The sequence below is a fragment of the Hippopotamus amphibius genome, chromosome 14, assembly GCF_030028045.1.
Source record: "Hippopotamus amphibius kiboko isolate mHipAmp2 chromosome 14, mHipAmp2.hap2, whole genome shotgun sequence".
In the NCBI taxonomy this organism is placed as follows: domain Eukaryota; kingdom Metazoa; phylum Chordata; class Mammalia; order Artiodactyla; family Hippopotamidae; genus Hippopotamus; species Hippopotamus amphibius.
Genome location: NC_080199.1, coordinates 68316029 through 68332759, shown reverse-complemented (window position 1 = coordinate 68332759; position 16731 = coordinate 68316029). Strand labels below are relative to the sequence as shown.

The following is a 16731-nucleotide window of genomic DNA, read 5'->3' as shown; positions in this document are numbered from 1 at the left end:
TGATTATATTATCACTAGCCATCGTGTTGTAGGACTGACTTCCAGGAAAATCCCTGCTCTGCTGGTTTACCTGTTACCCTAACATGAAGATGCCAGCTAAGGGTCATATTGCTCTGTGAATGTGTCCTAGGTGTAACATCTTGTACCATATATTACAAAATCATTTTCACATGAAGAAGTAATCCGAGTATAGAGCCAAGAAAGGTAAGAAAAAAAGAATCACAGGATAAGTTAAGTACCTAATTAATAAAAGATTTATGTTATTTTTCTGGATTTTCTCAAATCTGGACTATTTGTCAGCTTTTTAAAATTTGTAATTTTGGTGTAAAATATTCACTTTTGTTCCTAAGTTTGTTTTTTCTTACAGAAGTCCACCAAAATTATAAAAACTATAAGCACCCCAAAATGGGATCCCCCCCTGTTCCTTAGGCTGAAGTGATACTTGATTAGCAGAAAATAATTGCTTTTAAACATTTATTATATCTTGCTGAGGTTAGGAAAAATAGGCGTCAGATAATCAAAACAGACAAGAATCAGATCTTTTATCCAGTATTACACTTTACGAATAATTTAAAAGAATACAAGTGACAATGAGACACAAGAAAATAATGGAGATGTTTGAAACCACCAACCCAGTTCCCCAAAGTTTTCTCACATCACCTAGGAGCACATCCTGGGGCCCAGATCTACCATTTGAGGCCACCAAGGAAGGTACGCCAGGTACCACAGAGATGGAACTATTTCCATCGTGAACTATCCTCAGTTTATACTTAGATAATTATATGGCTGACACTGACATTGCCCAGTGGGCCATTCCATGTACAGCTATAAATTCCAGGTTTACTTACTTTAAACCATCTGCACAGACCATTTCATAGACGGGACTCTCCACTGTCTTTGCACCACTGTATACCTTGGCCCAATGAGCATGTCTGAAAGGAGGTTTTATTGGCCATTCTCACCTGGGCATCCAAAGCTAGCAATAATTGCTTATAGACCAGCTGCTAATACAGAACTTCCAAGTGATTTCCCGTCTTTTGTTCTCACCAGATTCTTCTCATAAGTCATGCATTCTCTAACAACAGTGGAGAATTGGAAGAGGCAGGTGCGGTCTTTAAGTGAAATTACAATTTTTTCTCACACTCTATAGTATATCTGATTTAATAGCACCCCCCCAGCCCCCACCAAATACTACTCCTTTTCTAAGGCTTTTACCTAAAATACGTATGTCTAAGACAGGGAAAGACAGGAAGACCTAGGTCGGTTTATGATGGTTTAAAGGCAATTTCCCCTCAAATAGTATTTTGAATTGCCCTTTTATTTGGTCTTCTTGAGATTTTAACACTCTGGGCAATGGGCCAGAGTCAGATTTCGGGAGGAAAAGCTGTGCGTTTTTTTATGCAAAGTGGGAGACGTTTTTTGTTGTGTTGAGAAGTTTTAATATGAAAGTTTGATATGAAAGTGGGAAAAGAGACATTAGGAAATACCATATAAGAAATTAAAATCTGGAAATTGATTATCTGGAGACTCCTTTATCCTTGTAAAGTCTTTCTGTGTCTCCAGTGGCATACGTGTCCCACTTTAAAGATGTTAAAACATATCACATACCTGTAGCTGAGTGCCTAGGACCACCAGTTCTAGAATTCGAGTGCCTAGGTTAGAAGCAAGCTTCATCTCACAGTTGCTATTGCTTAATCACTCTGAGCCTGTTTTGTCATCTGTAACATGGAGGTGAGGGTGCACGGCGTGCTGTCAGTAGAGCATGAGACCCTCAGTACGGAGGTGTGATAATAGAACCTACCTCAGAGGGTAGTTATCTAAAGTAACTGAAATAATTCACTTATAGTTGGTGCTCAGTAAATATTAGTAAGGGCATTTGATATTCTCTAGCTAAAATTCTTTAATGGTTAGCCAGTAGTGGTTTTGTCCTAAGCAAATCTGAATAATTTTCTAAAATGTAATTTTATCTTCATTAAGAGTGATGAAGTTATTTTCTTTTAATCAAGAATTTACTTCAGAAGGAGGGAAGGAAGGGAGGAAAGAAGAAAGGAAAGAAAGGAAGGAAGACCTGGAGGGAAAGAGAGGCAGGGAAGGAAAAAAGCAAGAATAGGGATCAGGGGAAGTAGGTGTTGGAAAGGGGGGAAGTTAAATAGGATTTTAGGAAAATCACTTAGGTGCAAATTCTAAAAAAAAAAAAAAAGAAAGAAAACAGAAAATGTGAATACTATTTTAACCCTGTCACAGTGCCACTAATAAAAACAATGATGTTACATAGAGTTATTTTGATAATACAAGCGTTCTCAGAAGGAAAACCTATCGATACTTGTTAGTGAATTTTAGGAATGATATATGCCTATTTAAGTATTTAGGCATGTCACAGCCACTGTAATTACAATTCCTGGGTGATAATGCAAAAGACTTAAGTAGAAGCCAGCATTTAGTTAGATGAATGTGCTAATAAAAGTTTTATAAATTACACTAGATTCTATTTCCTCCGCGTTGTCCAGCTTGTTTTATCCACATGCGGAACATATATTGTATTTTCTTTTCATTTATTATATGATATTGTCAAGGGGGTTAGAAAACCCAGAGAGTGTATCACATAATTATGAATATCATTAAAATGAAAATGTCCAACTTACTTTAGACATGAAGTGAGTTAGATACTAGTGCATCCCTTTCATGAACTGATCTAGGTTATCCACTGGTGATATAACCTAATTGGTCCAAGCTCATGTTGAAATCAATAAGATGACTCAGTATAAAATGAAACTCCTGGTAAGTGCATTATGCTGAGGACTATGTGATAACATTCTAAAAGCTCTACATGAGGCTAGGTCTATGTTCTCATTATATTTTCCTTCCTTAAACTATTCATATATGAAAAGCATGCATTTGATAAAAGATCAATAACCGTGACGTTCTTAGTACAATATAATTTTCCGCTTGCAGACCAAATAGTGGGAATGATGCTGAACTGAACTAAATTAGGGAAAACAAAGGCTCAGAAACAGACGTGTCCTTGAGACTGTAAACCCCTTGGGAATGTCTGGACATTTAGATGAGAGCATCAGATTTTCTACAAGAGGTGGAGATGGAGGCTCAAAGAAAATGTCAGTGCCCTTCAGGGAAAGACCAGCAACGATACATATGAAGCTTGAAATTCTGTTTAAACACTGCTTGTCTTTTTGTAGGAGAAACCTGTGACTGGAATGTGAAAGAACCCCTTGATAAAATAGCAAAGCGGATTCATTTTCTGCATCTCTAAAATGGTGGTTATATTTAAGTATTTCATGTATATTCGTAAAGGTTTTCCAAATTCTGTGTAATTAGGGATTACAAGCATAAGGGGAAGAGGATATTTTTCATGCTGTTTGGCTAGTCAGACGTTAGCCCCTTCCCCTTCTTGAGTATATCACCTATGGGGAAGTTAAAAAGGAAAATGTGTGATGAATTGCTGGTAAAATCCACTGAACGCCAGGAATTCATTATTGGACATCCTGGATTGTCTTGGGGGGACTCCCCTTCCAGAACAGCTAATTCTTTTCTGGTAATATTCAGGCAATTTGGATGGAAAGATGAGGTCCAGAAATTCCATCCTCAGCACTCTCAGTACTTGGACTGACCCATCCCAACCTGATTGTCCCCAAAACTGATGTTACAGCAGATGACACAATACTCGACACAGATCTGAATGCATCAGTTCATAGAGAGTTCAGAAGCAAAGATGCTATTCATGGAAAAAAGAAAAGTCTGCTCTTTTATGAAAATTTGTAAAAATACACTAAGGATTACATTTTACAGTGAAAAATTTCAAACAATTCTATCTAGAAATTCTTTCTTTGTTGTTCAATCATATTTATTTCCTGAACAGTCTGTGTGTGTTAGTCCTTTTGCTTGTTTGGATTTCTAATTGATGATGTTGCTTTAAAAATAAAGTCTCTTTTCCTAAAGTAATACAAACTTTAAGCAATATTCATCTTCCTAATAGAGCTACAAAGACTTGGTGCCACAACTAATATTTGAAGATGAGAAATCAAATACATTTGAACTTATTTTTTCCTAGAGTTCCAATTGGTCTGGAACAATTAGTTTTGTTATTGTCAACAAAAATTGTATTAGCTATTCAAAAAATCACATTCAGGACAGAAGTAGATCTTGAGAATACTGATTGCTTTTAAAAGAGCCAGTTCTGCCAACCAAAAACTTTCTTTAGTTTAATTTACATATAGACAAGCCCCTATGGTGTCAGATGACAGCATAACTAAGCATCGCTGAACTTTATTTAGTTGCAAGGCTTGATTGTAACAGCGGAGTGCTTCTTATGCAGTTCTGAAGCGAAAGAAATTAAAATGCTAACAAAATCAAGTTTAAAACGGCCCACAGAAAACTGTGTATATATTAAGGCTACTCAAAGTCTGTAAATTACTCCATTAGAGTAAGTTAAGGAAGGACTCTTGGAATTTGATTAACTCTTTTAGATAAAAACAGTTTCTATTAAATTTTTTGAAAAAATAAATTTGGGGTGTTAGCAATAAATATCTTTTTTGCGAAGGCCAACTCTGTGGAAGGTCCTTTACTGGCCATTTTACCTACTTCACTTTATTTCACACACACCCCGCCCCATGAACCAATAAGGACGCAATCATCAGATGAAGAAATGGAAACTCAGAAGGTGTCTGTAGTACATTCTAAACCACACAGCGAGTATCTGACAAAGCCAAGATTCCAAAAGATTGTTTTCAGAATTATTTTGTTGAAATTAATATTTTGTTGAATAACTACTACTGTATTCCAGTTTGAGTAGTTTCCATATTTTATCTTTGAATTCCCCCCAAAACCATATGGAAGGAGGTTCATTAACTTACAGTAACATGATCAAAATCTCATGGCTAGTGAGTGGTAGAGCTATAATGTAAACTGCAATCGTTGACTTTAAAACGTTAGCATTTCCTACTGTAACACAGTGTCTTATTGGTTACCTAGTTCCCAAGAGGTGGACATTCTTTGGAAGAAACGGAAACATCCTAGCAAAGAAAATTTTACCAAGGCTAGAAATTTGGTGGTTTCTTCGATTTAGCTCCAAAAATAAATATATACTTAGAATCATGACCTGTCAGATGGGCTCATGTTGGAATCCTTATCAGTCTTAGCTACTACCTACATAAACTTGGGCAGTTTACCCTCAAAGCTTCAGTTCTCAGCTTTATATAACTGGGATAACAGTAAAAACTTTGGAGGACTGTGCTAGCCGTGCAATAAGATAATGTGCAGCACATTCTGTACCCTACAAAGAGGCCGCCGTTTGGAGTGATTCAGAGCACAGACCCTAAAACCAGCTGCCTGAATTCTTCAGATTCTGAGTCTGCCATGTCGGCTCTGTGATCTTAGGCTAATGTACCTTACCCTTCTGCATCACCATTTCCTCACCGGTAAAACGAGATGGTAAGGATAACTACTTTGTGAGTCAGCATGTGTAAAGTGCTTAGGAAAGCATCGTTCCATTCCATTAAACGTGCCGGGCATACTGTAAGCACTATTTAAGGCATTGTTAAATTTTAAAAATACTTTGAACATAGTAGATGCCGAATAATGGTAGCTACTTTACTCTTTCTTAGGTGATTTAAATATTATGTATGTGTGTGTGTATATATATAAAACTGTAAGTAATATTTTTGGTCTTTGGAGAAAATTTCTTTTTTGCCATTAAGGGAACATGTAAAACTAAACCAGCAGCCCCAGAATGATTAGTCTTGCAGCTACTTTAATAAGTTCCCTGGAGCTGGGGAGTGGGGAGGAGAGGTGGAGAGGAAGGGATTAGGTGTTCTTCTCAGATTTGGGGGTTAGGCAACTGCACGTGCCTCCAGGTGCTATTCACTGAGATGAAGACACTGGAGACAGGCTGCACATAACAGAACCAACAGTTGTTTAGTGTCTCCCAGGTACCGAGCATTGCACTAGGCACTGCCACGTCATTTCATACTACGTCGTTTCACTCTCAGGATCACCCTGTGGGTATTACTCTCTCCATTGTATAGATCTCTGAAAACCTTTGAAGAAGTGTGTTATGCTGTGTAGGCAAGTGAATAAACTTGTCAGATAGAAAGAGTTTTTTGTATAAAGTGGTAAGAATCCCCTGCCCCACCCCCACCTCCTTCCCCTTCCCTTAAGTTCTGAAATTTCACGTCTATAATGATATTGCTGTGTTGGAATAGTCACTACGTTCAACCCAAAGTGACCCTTTCCTGTTATCCCCTGTAGTCCTTTATCTAATACCTCCACAGACAAAGAAACTTTTGTGACGCCGTGCAGGCTGTAAAAGTTTAGTACTAAATTGGAAATCTGTAGTTAGATTACTCTGCCCAGAAACGTCATGGGAGTTGCTGTATTTCTCTAATACTTTAGGCACAGATATACTAACGTGGAGCTAAAATTCATGGTGTAACAATATTGCACATTCACTCTAATGTTGCCTGTATCAATTTCAACATTAATATAATGTAATTGGTTCCAACTAAAGTATATGTTTCTATTCCAATCTTCTGAATAATGCATGCCATCTGTATTACCTCAGACTTCCGGGAACACAATGCATTCAACCAAGCAGAACCTCAAAAGGTTTGTCAAAAGAATGGTCAAAAGAATTTGTCTTTTTAAGGATGATACTTCTTAACTTTCAAACAAAAAAGGCAAGTCCTGAATCATAGAACCCTTGATGTCTTCAAACAAAAGCACCACTAAAGGAAACTGCCCTTTGTTTTAAAAATTTACTATAGTGCAAATATTAGGCAGAACCACACGAACGCTCTGATATAAGCACTTTCATATGCTTGCACCTAATAATCATAAAAGAGCATAGTTCATAAATCTCAGGAAACATTAACTACCATAGTTCCTTTCAAATCCCACATCCTTCAAAAGTCCTCTTTCATTCTGATGGAAAACCAAAACTGAAAGCTTTCTAAACTTTACTAGGTATTTACTGCTACTATTTACTTTTTAAATTATATTACAACATTCTTATAATGAAGCTATACTGATTACAACAGATAATTATAATCAATACTTTTGCCCTTTGATTTTAAGATCAATTCTTTTTTTAAAAATAAATTTATTTATTTATTTATTTGTTTTATTTATTGGCTGTGTTGGGTCTTCGTTGCTGCACATGGGCTTTCTCTAGTTGCTGCAAGCGGGGGCTACTCTTCATTGTGGTGCGCAGGCTCCTCATTGTAGTGGCTTCTCTTGTTGTGGAGCACAGGCCCTAGGCGCTTGGGCTTCAATAGTTGTGGCACATGGGCTCAATAGTTGTGGTGCATGGGCTTTGTTGCTCTGTGGTATGTGGAATCTTCCCAGAGCAGAGCTCGAACCCGTGTCCCCTGCATTGGCAGGCGGATTCCTAGGCACTGCACTACCTAGGAAGTCCAAGATCAATTCTTGATATCATGAATATCAATAGTAAACACATTTTATGCTGTGTGATGCTTCACAGATGTTAGCATGCTTGGGCAGATACCACATTGTGCGGTCCCTATGACCCTTTATTTTAGGTGGCTGTTATTATCACTCCAGCCCTCACACCAGACACGTGGCAAATACTACCCATGTGTTATGGAAGAGGAAACAGAGGCTCAGTGAGGTGACCTGCTGTGAAGGCGCTTGCTTAACCCAGATCTCAGGGGTTATAGCTCCTGAGTGCAATGTATTCGCTACTTCTCTGTTAAACAACCTGTCCAGCGATAACTCAGTTATTGGGGGAAAAAATGCTTTCCAATACCACAGTCTGAAGGCGGCACTGCTGTCAGACAGGACATATCCCAGGATGTAGAAGAGAATCCCTGCCTCCTCTCTCCCCTCTGGGCTCTCCCTGTGTTCCAGCCGCCCTCAGGCAGTTTCCACACCAAAGTAAAGAGAAAGCTCACAGCCATGGCCAGGTGGAAGCTGCAGGGGCCACAGGGTGATCTCTTCCTGCACCCATTGGGGTTGCCTGGTACCTGAGAAAGCCCCACAGTCTGCTGCCTCTCAGCGGCTAACCCAAAATCAGCAGCAAGAAAAGCAGACCATAATGTGGAAGAGGAAGACTTTTTTTGAAAATATAGTTTTGTCCCTAGGGAATTTAAAAATTAATCTATTCCACTGCTCTTTTTGGGTACGTGAGGTTATTCTCCCATGTGCTGGCACGAAGTGCCCCCTTTATTAATTTTCTGTTGATGACTATGAAGGTGGTGGAAGGGCAGGATTATCTGGGCCAGGTCTTTACATTCAGTGTGCATACGTGTCCTCTGAAGGCTTTAAAAAACAGATTCAGGGACTTCCCTGGTGGCGCAGTGTTTAAGAATCTGCCTGCCAATGCAGGGGACATGGGTTCGATCCCTGGTCGGGGAAGATCCCACATGCCGTGGAATAACTAAGCCTGTGCACCACAAATACTGAGCCTGCACTGTAGAGCCTGAGAGCCACAACTACTGAAGTCCAGGTGCCACAACTACTGAAGCCCACATGCCTAGAGCGCATGCTCTGCAACAAGAGAAGCCACTGCAATGAGAAGCCCATGACTACAATGAAGAGTACCTCTCACTCGCCACAGCTAGAGAAAGCTGGCACACAGCAAAGACCTGACACAACTAAAGCCAAAACCAAAACTAAAACCAAAATAAAACCCCACAGATTCAGAGTCCGTAGGTCTGGGGTGGGGCCTGAGGTTCTGCATTTCTCGCAAGCTCCCTGGGAATGCCAGTGTTGCTGGCCCACAGACCACATTTTGAGTAGCATGGAATCAAATCACTTAAAACAGTCCTTATATCCCCAAGGATCTATGAGAATAGGATACATCTAAAGATTATTAATTATTTTTTTTCTGAAAGCAACAACCACCAAAAAGAAAAACTAGCTGATTTCATTATTTTTCCTTTGTTAATTTTTCTATGGAAGTGTCTGAATGAAATAGAATTCTGTTTCCTGGTGTCTGGGGATAAACCAGCTGTTGGGTTGAACAGGTGTTTCTCTCTCTCTCTCTGAGCCCTAGAGCAACAAAGAAATGCAAGGCTGCTACCTCCTGATTCACCTCCTTCTAGAATTTTCCCTTCTAGTCTTCTCTGCCTCTGCCAGATTCTTTTCTTTTTTGTTCCTATAAAGATTTAGGGTTGTTATTGACCAGAGACAGACTGTAGCAGGAATGTCACAGTTGTTTTAACTTGTGCAGTTGGTTGCATTCTTTTGAGATTAGTCTGAAATTAGATGGCAGCTGAGGAGAATCATGAAATAATGTCAGCACACAGTGTGTTATTCCGAATAATCCAGCAACTTTGTATCAGTGCTACCCAAGTGGGCATGTCCAAGGCTATTCACAGTGATTCTGCTGCAGCCTCGCTTTTAAAAAACAAAACAAAACAAAAACTTTTCTATTTTGAAATAAAGACAAGAAGTTGCAAAAATAGTGGTTTGTGGACTCTTCACCCAGCTTTCCCCCAAAATAACACGTTACGTAACCACAGTACATTATCAAAAGTGAAATTTATAGCAGTACAGTACTATTAACTACAGACCTTACATGGATTTCACCAGTTTTTACATGCACTCTTTTCTAGGGGGGCAAGGGCAGGTACAGTGCTATGGAATTATATAGATTCATGTAATCACCACCACAATCTGACTGATTGTTAAAGACTGGTGTCCCCTAGAATTTTGTTTCAAGCCCTTTCCAGTTTTCATTTTTCACATGCTCCCTGGACCTGCTCATCCCTGATTGTAACATTCACTGTCTTCTGTATTTGGATACTTTTCAAATTGATAACCCTCACCTCTTTCTTGAGCTCTCTACCTAATCATTTCATGGCTTACTTCTGGACACTTGCCGAATATTTTATCTGCACTTTAAACTTCAACATATCCAAAACTGAACCAGTATTCCTTCATTTTAAAACTAAATAGTCCCTGTATGGGGGAATAACACACTGCAGCCCAAGCCCGAATGCCCAGGAATCACCCTAGATGCAGCCATCATCCATGTTCCACTTCCACACAATACAAGCAGCTGACATGCCCATGGCACATATCATGTGTCACACACCCAACGCAGATGAGCTTCTTCCATCCTGAGAGCAATCCTAAGCCTTATCAGAAATGGCTCCAAGTTTCCTGAGGCCGAAATCTTGTACGGTTTTAAGGGTTCTTGTAAAGAAAAAGAACAGAAAAAGTATAAGTACCAAGAAATCCTGCAATGTAGTACAAAAAGGATGAACCTTGAAGAAAGACATTATTATGCTAAGTGAAATAAGCCGGTCGCAGGACAAATGCCACATGATTCTACGAGGGTGAGTCAAAAATTATCCGCACTCTGGTTATATTAAAACTTCTGTACGTTCACAGAGTGAGGATAATTTTTGACTCACGCTCGTATGTATATGAGATATCTGAAATAGTCAAACTCACAGAGTCAGAGAGTAGAATGATGGTTACAAGGGGCTTGTAAGGAGGGGGAAATGGGGAGTTGCTAATCAACAGGTATAAAGTTTCAATTATGCAAGATGAGTAAGTTCTAAAGATCTGCTGTCGAACATTTTGCCTATGGTTAACAGTACTGTATTGTACACTTGAAATTTTGCTAAGAGGATAGATCTCATGTTAAGTGCTCTTACCACAAGAAAATAAAATTAAAAAAAAAATTACAAATACCAAAATCAGTGCTTACAAAGTAAATACTTGGACTGGTACCAGCGAGGGGATCCTGAAAACCGACCTTCATTAGTTTCATGATGTATTCCCCTTTGAGGCAGTCGCTATTCTTATTTCCATTGTACAGACAAAACATCGAGGCACAGAAAGGTTGCACACAACTTGACCAGGGTCCTCCTGCTGTGGGAGGTCCTATCACCTCTTGGCCTCCTCTGCAATCTCCCAGCCACTAACCAACTCCCCTTCAGTGTGTTTTCCCCGCTGACCCTAAACGGGTCTGTGCATGGGACCAGGTCTCTCTCCTGATTAGAAGCTGCACGTAGTTCCCTATTACCTTTAGGATTAGTGCTAAAAACTCTTCCAGGCTGTCTCTTGCACTTATTGCTCTGTGATGCTGAACTAATGGTGACTCTCTCCAGGCTCCATGCTGCCAACTCCTTTCCACTTGCCTTTCTCTCTCCCATCCCCTCTACTATCTATCAATGCTCTTTATCATTTTTTCCAAAGTAGAAATAGCATTATTAGTTATTTTTAGCTTATAGGAGTAATGCATAATTAATTTTTAAAAAATTATACAATGCAAAAAAAACATAAGGAATTAAATAAAAGCCACCAGACCATAAACCCAATATCTGAGAAGAACCACTATAAACAATTTAGTGTATGCACTTTCCATATTTCCTACACATTACTCTGTGTGTGTGTGTGTGCGCACTAGGCTATAAAACTGGGATATGTTACTGTGGTATTATTATTCTTTTCCATCTTTATCAATCTGCCAGACTCTGCCCCCCAATGTTTTTTGTTGTTGTTTTAATGGGCATCTCACGGATCACTAAGAAAGCCAAACATCTCTTCACGTGTTTCTTCTCCCGAGAATTGCCTATTAAATATCTACCTACTTTTTATCTCTGCGGCACCAGAATCTAGTACAATGCCTGCAATAGAATAGGTGGTCGATGAATATTTGTGGAATAATTGAGTGAACTAAAGACACATCACCTCACTTTAGAGTGCTCAGTGTGTTGGGGGTAAGGTCTCATTCTCCGATTTCCTTACTCCTTGCACAGAACCAACAGCCAAATCCCGTGAGTTCTACCTATGAAATGTCTTCAAACCTCCCACAACCACAACCCTAGTTCAAACTATTGTCATTTCTTACCAGAATTTTCTCAATGGCCTCCTCTCTAACCTAATTCTTTCTCTATCTATGACCAGAGTTTTCTAAAACGCAATTTGTTCATTTCACGCTCCTGCTTAAAACCTTTAATATTGCCTGGAGAATCAATCTAAACTCTTGACAAAGGCATCCCAGACCTTCCATAAAATCTGGTCTGACTTTTCATCTCAGCCTCAGCCTTCTTCCTTCCCTCTCTTTACATCTGCGCTCCAGCCACACCACACGTTCAGGTGTTCTGGAACAGACTCTGCATTCCACAGTTCTTTGCTTTTTAGATCTATTTCAAACGCCACAAATACCACGAGAGCTCCTCCTAGCCCTCCATCAACATTATCACACAACTATCACCACAATCAGCACCACCACCACTAACACTCTTGTCTCGTACACCTTCCTGGATGCCTCCATACTTCCTCGTTCTTTCAAAGATAATTTGATATTTCTCTCCCCATTCCAGCTGCCTGCCTGAATAGGAATTTTGGATCAGCAATTTTAAAGCATCGCTCAAATGTGTGAGTATCTGTTACGTGTAAAGTGCTGACTCCATTTAGGATACTCAACTCAGTTTCCAGCTGAAATTTTGAATGCAGCTGAGTTCTGAAAATATATTACTTATAAAAATATTAGTTATAAAAGGCTGAAAACGTATATGCACTTTTTTGTTGTTTTAAAATCGTGTCATCTGAGCTTCTCTTAGATCATGGGATCTGAGAGCAGAGTGGGAGTTAGTGTTTGCTCAGCCTTGTTAGCTAGGCAGGCAAAGGAGAAACTGCTGCTTCCCTGGTGACATCTTCTCACTCACAGTGTGAGGGCACAGTCATTGGGGGCAGGGGTCTAGCCCAATTAAATATACCCTAAAGAATTTTGGGTCCAAACATAATAATAGACACAGCTATAAAAATTATTTTAAGATTTTAAAAAATAATACATTCTCTGAATGTGGATGAATAATCATATACCTCTGCACATTTACAGTGCATGATTTGTTAGTTCATCCCCTATTCTTGTTGCAACATGGTTGAGGTCTAAATATCATAAACAAGAAAAGGATGCAATATATTGTACATATATTACTATTCATAAACACTGACTACTAGTCAATGATTGTGACTATAAAACTTTAAGGATTATTGCTTTTCTCTCCAAGAAATGACGAGCCAAGGATATTTTAAACATGTCAGCAAAAAATATTCTTTCTTTTGTCCCGTCCTTTCTCCAACGTGCATTTTACCATCATGTGTTAGGCACTACATTAGCTGCTGAGGATACAGGAATAAACAACACAGACATGTCCCCTGCCCTCACTGGGCTTACATGAGCTTCCAAATAAATAAAAACCAATCTGAAAATCAAAGAGGAAGAAGGGTCATCAGAAAAAGGAACAGAGAGAATTCAGCATTCAGATCACGTTTACCAATTCCTGCCTGAAACAGAAGGCTACCAAGCAAGGGCTCGTGTGCCCACGGTGCAGAAATCCAAACTGACAGTGGGTGTTTGCAGCAAAGGGTTTATATGCAGGATGTCAAGCAAGGAGAACAGTCAAAAGACCTACACTCCCCTATGGCTTTCAGGCAAGGGTTTTTAAAGACAATGATAAGGGAGAGGGTTGTAGGAAGATCAGCTCATGGACCTTCTTCTGATTGGTTGGTACCAGGGTCATGTTTCCGGAATCTCAATCATCAACCTTCTGGTTCCAACCAGTCTGGGGTCTAGTGCTTGTGGTCAGCAGGGAGTCGCCATCCACCACCTGGTTGGGGGTCTTAGTTTCTCCAGAACAACTCAAAGTATGCATCAGATTGTTATCTGTATCCCTTCAGGACAAACTAGGAGTCTTGTGACTCTATTATTCTAGTCATGAACTGCTTGAGTCTGCTCTTTGGAATTAGGGGAAGGCCTAGGAAACTAAAGCCTTTTTTCTACAAACAGGAAATGGGGGACATGGAGAAGCTTTTGCCTTGGGAAGGCCCCACGGGGTCCTGCTTGGTTTCAGTCCCTCCCCGCCCCCCGCCCCACCCCTTTGATACTTCAATCCTGAGGGGAACAGGGGCAGGACAAGAAAAAGAAAACAGTTTTGGATAAAGGGGTTACTCATATAAACTCCAAGAGAACTGGGTCTTAAGAGGTCTCAGTTTCAAGAATATTTCTTCTCCACAATCTCCACGATTCTGAAACAGGAGGGAAGGGGGCAGGGCATAACCTTTGAAAGAATGACAGAGCCCGAGGACATGACACAAACTGATTAGAACTGAATGAGTCCAAGATGGCAGACGAGTTGACTTCCACTAGACCTTGAGCCTCAGTATACGCTCATTGTAACACATCAGCAAGCTCAATGACACACCCACAGGCGCCATGACAATTCCAAGGTCAGACCATAAGAATCAGAAAGTTGGCAGTCTATAAGATACTCTGTAATTTTGATACATGCTGTATTTTCTTTCAATGACTAAGTTTAAAAGATGTGGGTTTTGTTCAGCAAGCTGGCCGTACTGCCACTGTACCCCTTCCCTTCAGTATGGTTTAGAGTGCAGCTCAGTCATCAGATTTTCATTGTCTACTCAGTCAATACACATCTTCATTGTTTGGAAGGTATTACAGCTGTTCAAGAATCTTCATGAACATGAAGATAATTCCTCGTGAAGTTGAATGCAAATGTACTGTCATTCATAGTGTTTATATATTTAAAAAAATGCCAGGAAACTTCACTTTTGCTGCCTTGATATAGCATTGGGCTATCATGTTAACAATACTGAAATATATCAATTTATGTAGAAATACTTTTATAAGAAAAAAAAAAGTGAGCAGTGGCCCAATCCCTGGAAATCCCCACCGATTCTCCAAAATAGCTGGAATACTCCTCCCACTCATTAGCCTATGAAATTATTCACCCTTAAAAAAACTGACAACCCCATACCCTGATGCTTTTCCCACCTTCTGAGATGGCCCACATTCTGCCTGTGGAGTGTGTTTCTCTCTAAATAAATCCACTTCTTACCTATCACTTTGTCTCTCACTGAATTCTTTCTGTAATGAGACATCAAGAACCTTAGCCTCAGTAAGTCCGGACACCGGGTGAGTGATTCTAAATTAAAAGACTGTGGGTTCAAGTCCCAACCTGAGGTGCTCGGTTTCAATCCTCAGCCAAGATATTTTTATTTGTCCTTACTTTAAAAAATTTGCCCACAGGAAGTTATTTCTAATATGTCATTTATATGGCTTGCCTAACAGATTTACAAACCAAAGTATTAGAACTTAAAGCATCCTGTCAGGATAATCAGTTGGTTACTATGTGTCAAATGTAACATGCAGAGAAGTCAAGCTATCAATATATTATAGATATTTGTTTTACATTTTCTGATCAGTTATTATTAAAGCTAAAATTTAAAATCTTAATATATTGCACAGTAAGTTTTTGAGCACAAATACAATGATTAAAGAAATACATTGCAGAATTTTTTCTTTACTTCTAGTTTTTTCTAAATTAAATCAGCTATTGACTTGCTGCCAGAGTCATTTCCCTCCCCTTTTCTTTCCCCCAAAGGTCAACATCTTGTTCACCTCACTGTTTATTAAGACTTTAAATAGCAAGAGGCCCAGGCAGAATAAAAAAAAAACCCCAAAAACAAAAAATTGTATTAATTCATTTAGTCACTTGAAAGCTATCATAGAAGTTGTAGTAGGAAAAATAATACAATTATTAGGAGTATTGCAATGGAGAGTTTATCTGACATGAGTTTTATACGCCTCAGGATAATAGGTATTGCGCTTTCATAGTGCTAGTGGACGCCTTAGTTATATGATAGCATATACCATAAGTTATCTCCAAATCCTGTTGTGATTTCACCACTGCTTTTCTTGTTAGCTCTGATTTTTCATTTTCAGTTGGAACCATAACTCATCGCAGTTGTGAAGACTGCCTGGACTCTGGCTTGGAACATTTCCAAACCCAAGTTACCTTCCTCCAAGAAGATATGAAAGATCTTTCTGTCCCGATGTGGAGACGCACGAGGATCTGGTTTGCCGTGCTTTACGTCAGGGTGATCCTAACATGACTCTATGCATTCTTACTAGCTTTATTCCAAAGGCAAAAAACAAAAGATTCAGCTCAGGAACTATCCAGCTCATCTGACAAATGGGATTTTTTCCCCTACGCTTTCCATTGCCAATTTCTCTCATTCCTCTCTCACTGTTCGCTCAGTAATTCACCAGATATTCATGGATCCCTTATTGCGTGTAAGGCAGAAGAACTCAGACACGGGTCCAGGTCTGACTCTCCATCCCCTTGCTCTGTGAAGATGCTGAGGCCTGGTAGAGAATGGCACAGATACCCAGCCCTTAAAAACAAAGTCCCCCGCTTAATACGTCCTGAAAGAAGGAGGGATATTGTGCACAAATGAAATAATCGTGGTTAGTAATTATAATTAGGTTCATTCCTTTACTCACTCAAGAGCAGTCCTCCCTGGGCAAGTCTCTTAGGATTGATTTCCTTCCCGATTTGAAGCACGCATTCACAGAAGGAAGGGGGGTGCTGTTGCTGAGTGCTATGCCTGTCGTGGGGGATGGAAGAAGCAGGGAGTGAAAAGGCTCTTTCATTCCCCTGGCAAAGGCAGCCTTGCAGCTGGGGCCACGGTCTGCTCTGCTGACCCATGGCGTCCAGAGAGAGCATGTGTTCCTCTAAAGGTCTCAGGCTTAGCCACCAGCCTCTGGCAGCAGCCAAGAGATGGGGAAGACAGTTAAATGAGCCATTTAATGTCATAGAATGGGGGCAAATATTTTATTTGTCTTCCAGATCAAGAAAGTCTACTCAGTTTAAACTTTTACCTGAGGTCTCTCTTCCTCAGAACCGGGGTTGTGAATTTCTGTTTAACAAGCGTGTC

At 39.8% G+C, this 16731-nt stretch overlaps 1 protein-coding gene across 1 annotated transcript in view; it reads right to left on the bottom strand.

The window, feature by feature from the left end:
• SPART (spartin) overlaps window positions 1-16324 on the bottom strand; it is a 52145-nt gene extending 35821 nt beyond the window's left edge. The window contains exon 1 of the mRNA XM_057707504.1: window positions 16298-16324. The gene's annotated coding sequence lies outside the window, so the exon portion shown is untranslated. The remainder of the gene's footprint in view (window positions 1-16297) is intronic.
• Window positions 16325-16731: the final 407 nt, after the last annotated feature.